We start from the raw sequence: 6,678 nt of genomic DNA, 5'->3' as shown, positions 1-6,678 counted from the left end.
CACCACTGTGGAAGCACAACATCTGGCCAGTGAAAAATGAAACCCCTCTGTCAGTCATCTTTACTGACAGCTTCGGAAACACAGAGGACGCAAACTGCATTTTTAAATTAACGAGCAAGAAATGTGTTTTGTTTATCGAAGTCGTTCCTCAAGCGAGCTCATTGACAAAAGTATTTCCTAGAATAAAAATAATAAGTCCTCCTTGACTGTGTCTTATTTACCTTGAGGCATGGAACCTCATCAATGAGCCTCATTAATGAATAAAGCCTGAATAAATCAGTTCCCGGTTTGAAAAGAATAAATATGGCACGAACGTGTTTGTAGAAGTGATGAAAATGTGCTCAGAATTACATCAAATGTGTAAAAAAAAAAAAAAAGTCTATTGTCATTTGGTTTTTAATAAAATATTTTGATTTAAATTTCTCATGAAGGTGTTTAGTATGAAAATCAGAGAATCGCACTTCATGTCAATTATTATGTCAGTGTGATGCTGCAGCATTCAAATCAATCACAAATGGATCTGTTATAAACTCCCACTCTCTTATTATCGTTCCAGACTGTCACTGACCCTCACTTTGAATTGATTATCATAGTTTCATTACACCAACATGCGTTGGCTACATGACTCATATGAAAGCAATTTTCCATCACAGGTTAATTTATTTTGAGAGGATATTACACACACACACACACACACACACACACACACACACACACAAGCATGTATCTGAGTCTCTTCCTTCTGCTTTTGAGTGTAAATGCTTGAGTGTGAGCAGCAACTCATGTTTTACTGCTGCATCCAGTCAGGAAATCACTCTGACGTGCATTTTATTTCTACTTTTCATTATTTGAGGCAAAGTTACACACACACACATACACACCTGAAAGCTGCCCAGAACAACCACAGACTATTTTACAACTTCTAAATCACTCTGACGGTACACTGACTTGTACTGGAGCCTCTTTCATTCCCACTCTCCTGTTCTTGCACAACGTAACTTGGGTTTAGTGAGTACGGCCACACACCACCAACGATGGTCCACCTACTGTGGGTGCAGATGTTTCTGGCTTTCCTTCAGTGTTTTTGCTCTTGTTAGAGGCGTGACTCAGGACTCTTCATCGCTCAGGTATCAACAGGACTAATTGTGCTAGTGTCCTGTGATAACCATTTGTGGCAGTAGAGGCTGCTGTTGCTGCTGCTCATCAAAAGTGACCTAGCCTTGCTTTAAGGGCTTTACAGGCATTACTCCTTCACTCTCCATCCAAAATTCATCCAGCTGGACTGAATGGGCCACCTTCCAGTCTCAAGCCTGTTTCTCTCTTATTAATTTAGGAAGGAACATGTACATTAATCACCTGAGGAAATTAGTTAATGTCCCTAATATAATATTTCTGCCTCTTTGAATTTCAGAAATAAAGTTATGGTGTGTTTGTCCATTCCTTTTTAGCTGAAATATTCAGGTTGCCTGTGAGAGCACACACCTCAGTGCAAACACTGAATGGTTCAGTGTTACCTGGCTGTGCTCAGGAGTCGGGAACATGTGGTCAGGAAACTAGCTGACAGTCTGTCTCAGTCTGTGTGTACAAAACGCCAAAATCAGGGGCCATAAACACAAAGACAGGCAGCTATCTGCAGCACAATGATTAATCAGAGTGTTTGATTTAGCTAAAATACACTCTATAGATCAACATTACCCACTCACAGCATCCCCATAGCCATCACATTTTGTTCACTTAGACAAAATTGAATCAGCATTTAAGCTATTTAAGCACTTTTCATTTTAACGCCACGTGAGTTTTTTCCTGGATAATCAACCAGAGTCATAATCAAAAGCATCAAATTACGTTAAGTAGTCCCTCAGATATTACGTATGAATCTATATTAGGGTGTAGAATTAGCATGCATAGGTAGTATGTGCAGATCTTCTCTGTATTCTACATCAGTCTCCAGAAAACGTTGGTAGTTGAATGTGTGATGTTGACACTATCATAAGATACACTATATGTTATATAAGGGAGAATGCACAGCACATTATTGCAAAACGAACTCCGACAGGGTGCTAAAGGTCCTTTATCGAGCTTAGTTCACAGCTTCACACGTAAAATACTCTGTGGTACTACAGCAAAGGCAATGAGACCCTCTTTGAGTGCACTGACTACTGACCAAGGGCACAAGATGTGTGAAGTGAAGTCCTCAAACCTGCTACCTAACCTGTGGCATTCTGTAACTGACAGTCAGTCAGTTACAGAAAGAGCTCCAGTCAGAAAATGAAAGAAATAAAGATTTCCTGGGGAGACTCTTTGATGTCACTCTGCACTCGGCAACAAGGAATTCACCTTTTAGACTTCAGCATAAAAACCTGGAAGATGTCCACAATAGCCATTTCCTGGAAATACGAGAGCTCTCATGTTGCTGCTGAGAAAATCAAGGTGTGTAATAAAGAAAGCAGTTCTGAAAGAGCGGGAGGAGACGACCTGAAGCCTCCCACCAGGAGCAAAATGTGCTCATAAGATATCTGAATAACAACAAAGGCATTGGTGACGGGGAGAAATTCAGCAAATACAGATCTGTGGTACGATTGAACGTGTGCTTAACGATGAAGACGCAGAGATCAGATACAATCAGGCGACTTTTATCACCTGCTGCCTCCCACACATTAGATCTGCCCGGTGGACATGCTGCCATGGTCGTCTTCCTTCTCCTGGCTGCTGCCCAGAGAGAAGGAGTTGTGCGGCCTCAGCAGTAATGCAGGCGCTGTACTGGACCGTTGTGGAGGTGAAGAACTTGATTTACCAGTTAATAATTACTCATGAGCTCTGGGTGATGACAGAAAGAACAAGATCACGGATACAAACAGCCAAAATGAGTTTCCTCTGCGGGGTGTCTGGGCTCAGCCTTGGAGATACGGTGACATTCAAGAGGAGCTCGGAGTAGAGCTGCTGGAGAGGAGCCAGTATAGATGGTTCAGACATCTGGTCAGGAGGTTTCCTCGGCAGAGCCAGAACCTGCTGGAGGGATTATATATCTCAACTGGCCTGGAAACACCTCGTGATCACCGCTGATGCCACCGCGACTCTCAATAAATGGAAGACAATGGATGGATGGATGGATGGATGGATGTGGGGGACGTCGATAGTTTGGACTCACTGTCTAGTACCAGTCAAGAAAGATGGACTGTATACAAAGACAAAGACATGCTGCTCTCTGCACGGCCGGCTCTGATGCTCGCTGGAGTGCCTAAATTGATGCTGTGAATCCCGTAGCAACACACCCATCTGATGTAATTGAGGTCCCTGATAGCTTCCTCAGTGGATACAGTCTCACACGTGAGGCCAGGCCAGGAGCTGATGGTCTGAAGAACTAGTTCAAGACATTTGACACCATCTTCCTGTTGACTATTTGGCTGAAAGGGTTTCAGTGTATTGACGATTAAAGTAAGATTCTCCAGTCGGGGAGAATTTCACCCGAGGAGCAGGCGGCCACTGTAAATGCACTAAAGGATGAGATGCAGGGCTTTGGAAATGGATGGAGGTCTCTCGCCAGTCAAATGGGGGTTATACCTCAATTCAGAGGAGAACTCAGCTGAGCAATGTGTGACTATTCTCAAAGTAGGTCACAGTCATGGCAAAACGCCTTCTGTGTGCCAACCACTGATGATTAAGTACTCCACGGATATCACACCTCCGTTTCAGAGAGAAATAAAGCATCCGAACCGTCTCCTCTGAACGCAATCTATAAAATGCAACACATTTTTGGAGAAGTTTGCATTGTGCTGAGAATATTTTGCACACTTCCAGTGACAGAGAGCAGGTCTACAAACCTAACAGCAACTAAAAACTGATCTGAGCTAACTGAGATCAGCTTTAATGTTCTTGCCGTTCTGTCCATCGAGAGCTCATGATAACAGTCACTCTGAAGTTAGATTTGATTTATTATTTATCACTAGTTTTTTATCATTTCATCTTTTACTGTAGAGTTGCGTTCACCGTAAAGGTCATTTTCTAGTTTACTTATTTATTTGTGTTGTTGATTCCTGTTTGTCACAATAATATCAGGTTTGATAAGAATAGCAATTCTCATATCTCAACATTGTGCTGCTAAAATCAATGATAAGTGAAAATAATTGGGTAAAAGGTCACACTAGGCATTTATATTTTAGGTCTTGTTATTTGTAGGACACTTACAGATTCAGGGCCCGTCATTCTCAAACAAAGCCGGTTTAATATTTGTTAAATAACAGTTAAATAAAGAAATAGTGAAGAAAAAGGTGACTAATATGTTCAGTTTGTTAAGGAAGGTGTTCAGACTTTTCCACAGAGAGTGTGGGGTGTTTAGATAAAGATTTAATTTCATATAATTAAAATTAGGTGCTGACATGTCACTGGAGATGTGATTTTATTGTTAGTTAATTTACACAAAGTAAATGGAACGACGGTGCTTAATGAGGGCACTTATCTTCATGTTTCCGCTAACGGTGATGCATCTTTCATCGGTTATTTTTAGTGATGCATCTTTATTCTCATTTAATTTAAATCATTAATTAAGGCTGGTAGAAGTAATTAACATCAGACTGCAGCCTAAAAGGATAATGTCATTATTAATATCTGTCAAATGGGCTTTGCAGGTGTCGTTTGTTAGAGCAGTGTAGTTTACATGGGTGATCTACAGCGGCCCAAGTCCAGGCTTTAAGTGTCAAACATGAACATAAAACAAAGTTACCTATGCACAATTTATTTCATTTGTATCCTCAAATAAACCTCAGACTCATCAGTGTTGAATTCATAGTGTGCAGGCAGAGATTAGATCCAAAACCAATGAGGGACAGAATTCATTCTTTCATGCAAATTCAATAATTAAAAACAAGTTTCGTGTCAAAAGACCGATTTCATTAGGACACAATTATCAAATACTTAACAAACAAAGTCAATGAATGCAAATGTTTTTAAAAGAAAGTCCCTCATGTGGCATAATAGACATCAAATAAACCTAAAACAAGTATTAATCATCATTATAATCAGTGGTATTGATAAAGTGCTCTATGACAAAAAAAAATTAATAGTTAATCAGTTGAATCAATCAAACTGAAAAGACAATCAGGAAAAGACACAAGCAAGAAAACAAACACTATAATGTTCAGACAGGAAACAGAGCCAGCTTGATTTCTGTTCACTTGTTGGCAAAAGTAAATTTCAATGGTCCCATATTATGCAAAAAGAACTTCTTAATGCTCTTTTAATACAAATATGAGTCTCCGGTCTCTATCTTTGAGTAAATGTGTGTGAAAACACGCTGTTTGGATTTCTGTTCACTTTATGATGTCATAAGGGGATTAACATGTGACCTCCTCCTACTGAAAACCTCCTGAATTCACCTCGCTGTCATTGTTTTTTCCCTCCCTAACGTCTGCTCCCGATAACACGAAGATGTCGAAGGCGAGAGTGAAGCAGCAGAAAGAGGCCAGTGCAGCAGTCATGTCTGCTCTGAGAAAAATAGTGAATCTTTTGCACATTTAATCTTGTAAAACCGTCTTTTAGGAGCTCCAAATGCAAAAATGAACCTAAAAATGAGCAGGATGTGGGACCTTTAACATGACTGTCGCTATAGTGGTGGCATTTAGGAGACACTGTGGCAAACAGCATTGACATGCACCAGCCATTAACTTCCCTTCCTCAGTCCAGTTTCTTTCATTTTTGTCAGACTGGAACAACTTATAAAATCCTCCTCTCCTCTTTTTGAGAAGTCTAAAGATTTATTGCATTAAAATCCATTTTTGAATATATTGTGTCATGTGTTGTATGTATATTAACTTCATTATATTTGTGTATTTGACTTCATTCATCCCACTTAATACTGAGAAGTTAGTCCTTTTCCAACACGTGTGTGCGAAATCATATGTAATCTGAAATATTGGCTCCAAACTTTTAAACAAAGTGCCGTGATGCAGTAACACGACTACTCTCTGTTTTCAGATGCACTGGTTTCATCCTTCCTGCACACATGGAGTTTGTTTACAACAGAAAGTCACGTATCCAATAACAAATCTGTTGTATTTGACATTGTCCTAAAAGAGGATTTTAGTATAACCTTCTTGTGTGTTTTCCTCTGTTGTTTCTGAGCTTGTATATTCTCCCATCCACCAGGCTTCCAAGGTGCCGGCCGGGGACACAAACTATTCACGCACATTCAGACGCCAACAGCACAGCTTCGGGAGGAATCTGGAGCAATCGGTGGAGCTCAACCACTGAGCCACGGCTGCTTTGTTCGTTTTCATTTTGTATTTCTGGAAATAATAAAAGGAAGGAAGCAAGGAATGATTAAAGACTAATTTAATACTGCTAATTAAAGACAATATAGTCACATGGCTTTTGACAGTTAAATCTAGTGGTTAATTAATAGTGTTCCTCATGGAAATAGCAAATACTTGTTTCTTTGTTCAAAACTGTGACTGTCTTTGCCTACTACATAATCAAAGCAGGCAGATTTGTTTTTATCTTTATGTTTTATTGCTGTTTTGCACTAGATTTTTCACCAACAGCTCAACAGAGGTTTTCATATTTGAGGTTTATTTGCTGTTTAATGCATTGATCAACTTATTCATTTAACATAATGTTTAGATGTCCACCCATCACAGCTCCACCCAGTCATCTCAACACGTGTCCCCAGTCGATCTTTTTACA

The sequence above is a fragment of the Pempheris klunzingeri genome, chromosome 12 (genome assembly GCF_042242105.1).
Source record: "Pempheris klunzingeri isolate RE-2024b chromosome 12, fPemKlu1.hap1, whole genome shotgun sequence".
Taxonomy (NCBI): domain Eukaryota; kingdom Metazoa; phylum Chordata; class Actinopteri; order Acropomatiformes; family Pempheridae; genus Pempheris; species Pempheris klunzingeri.
The sequence above is the reverse complement of the archived record's forward strand: the minus strand, read 5'-3'. Positions refer to the sequence as shown.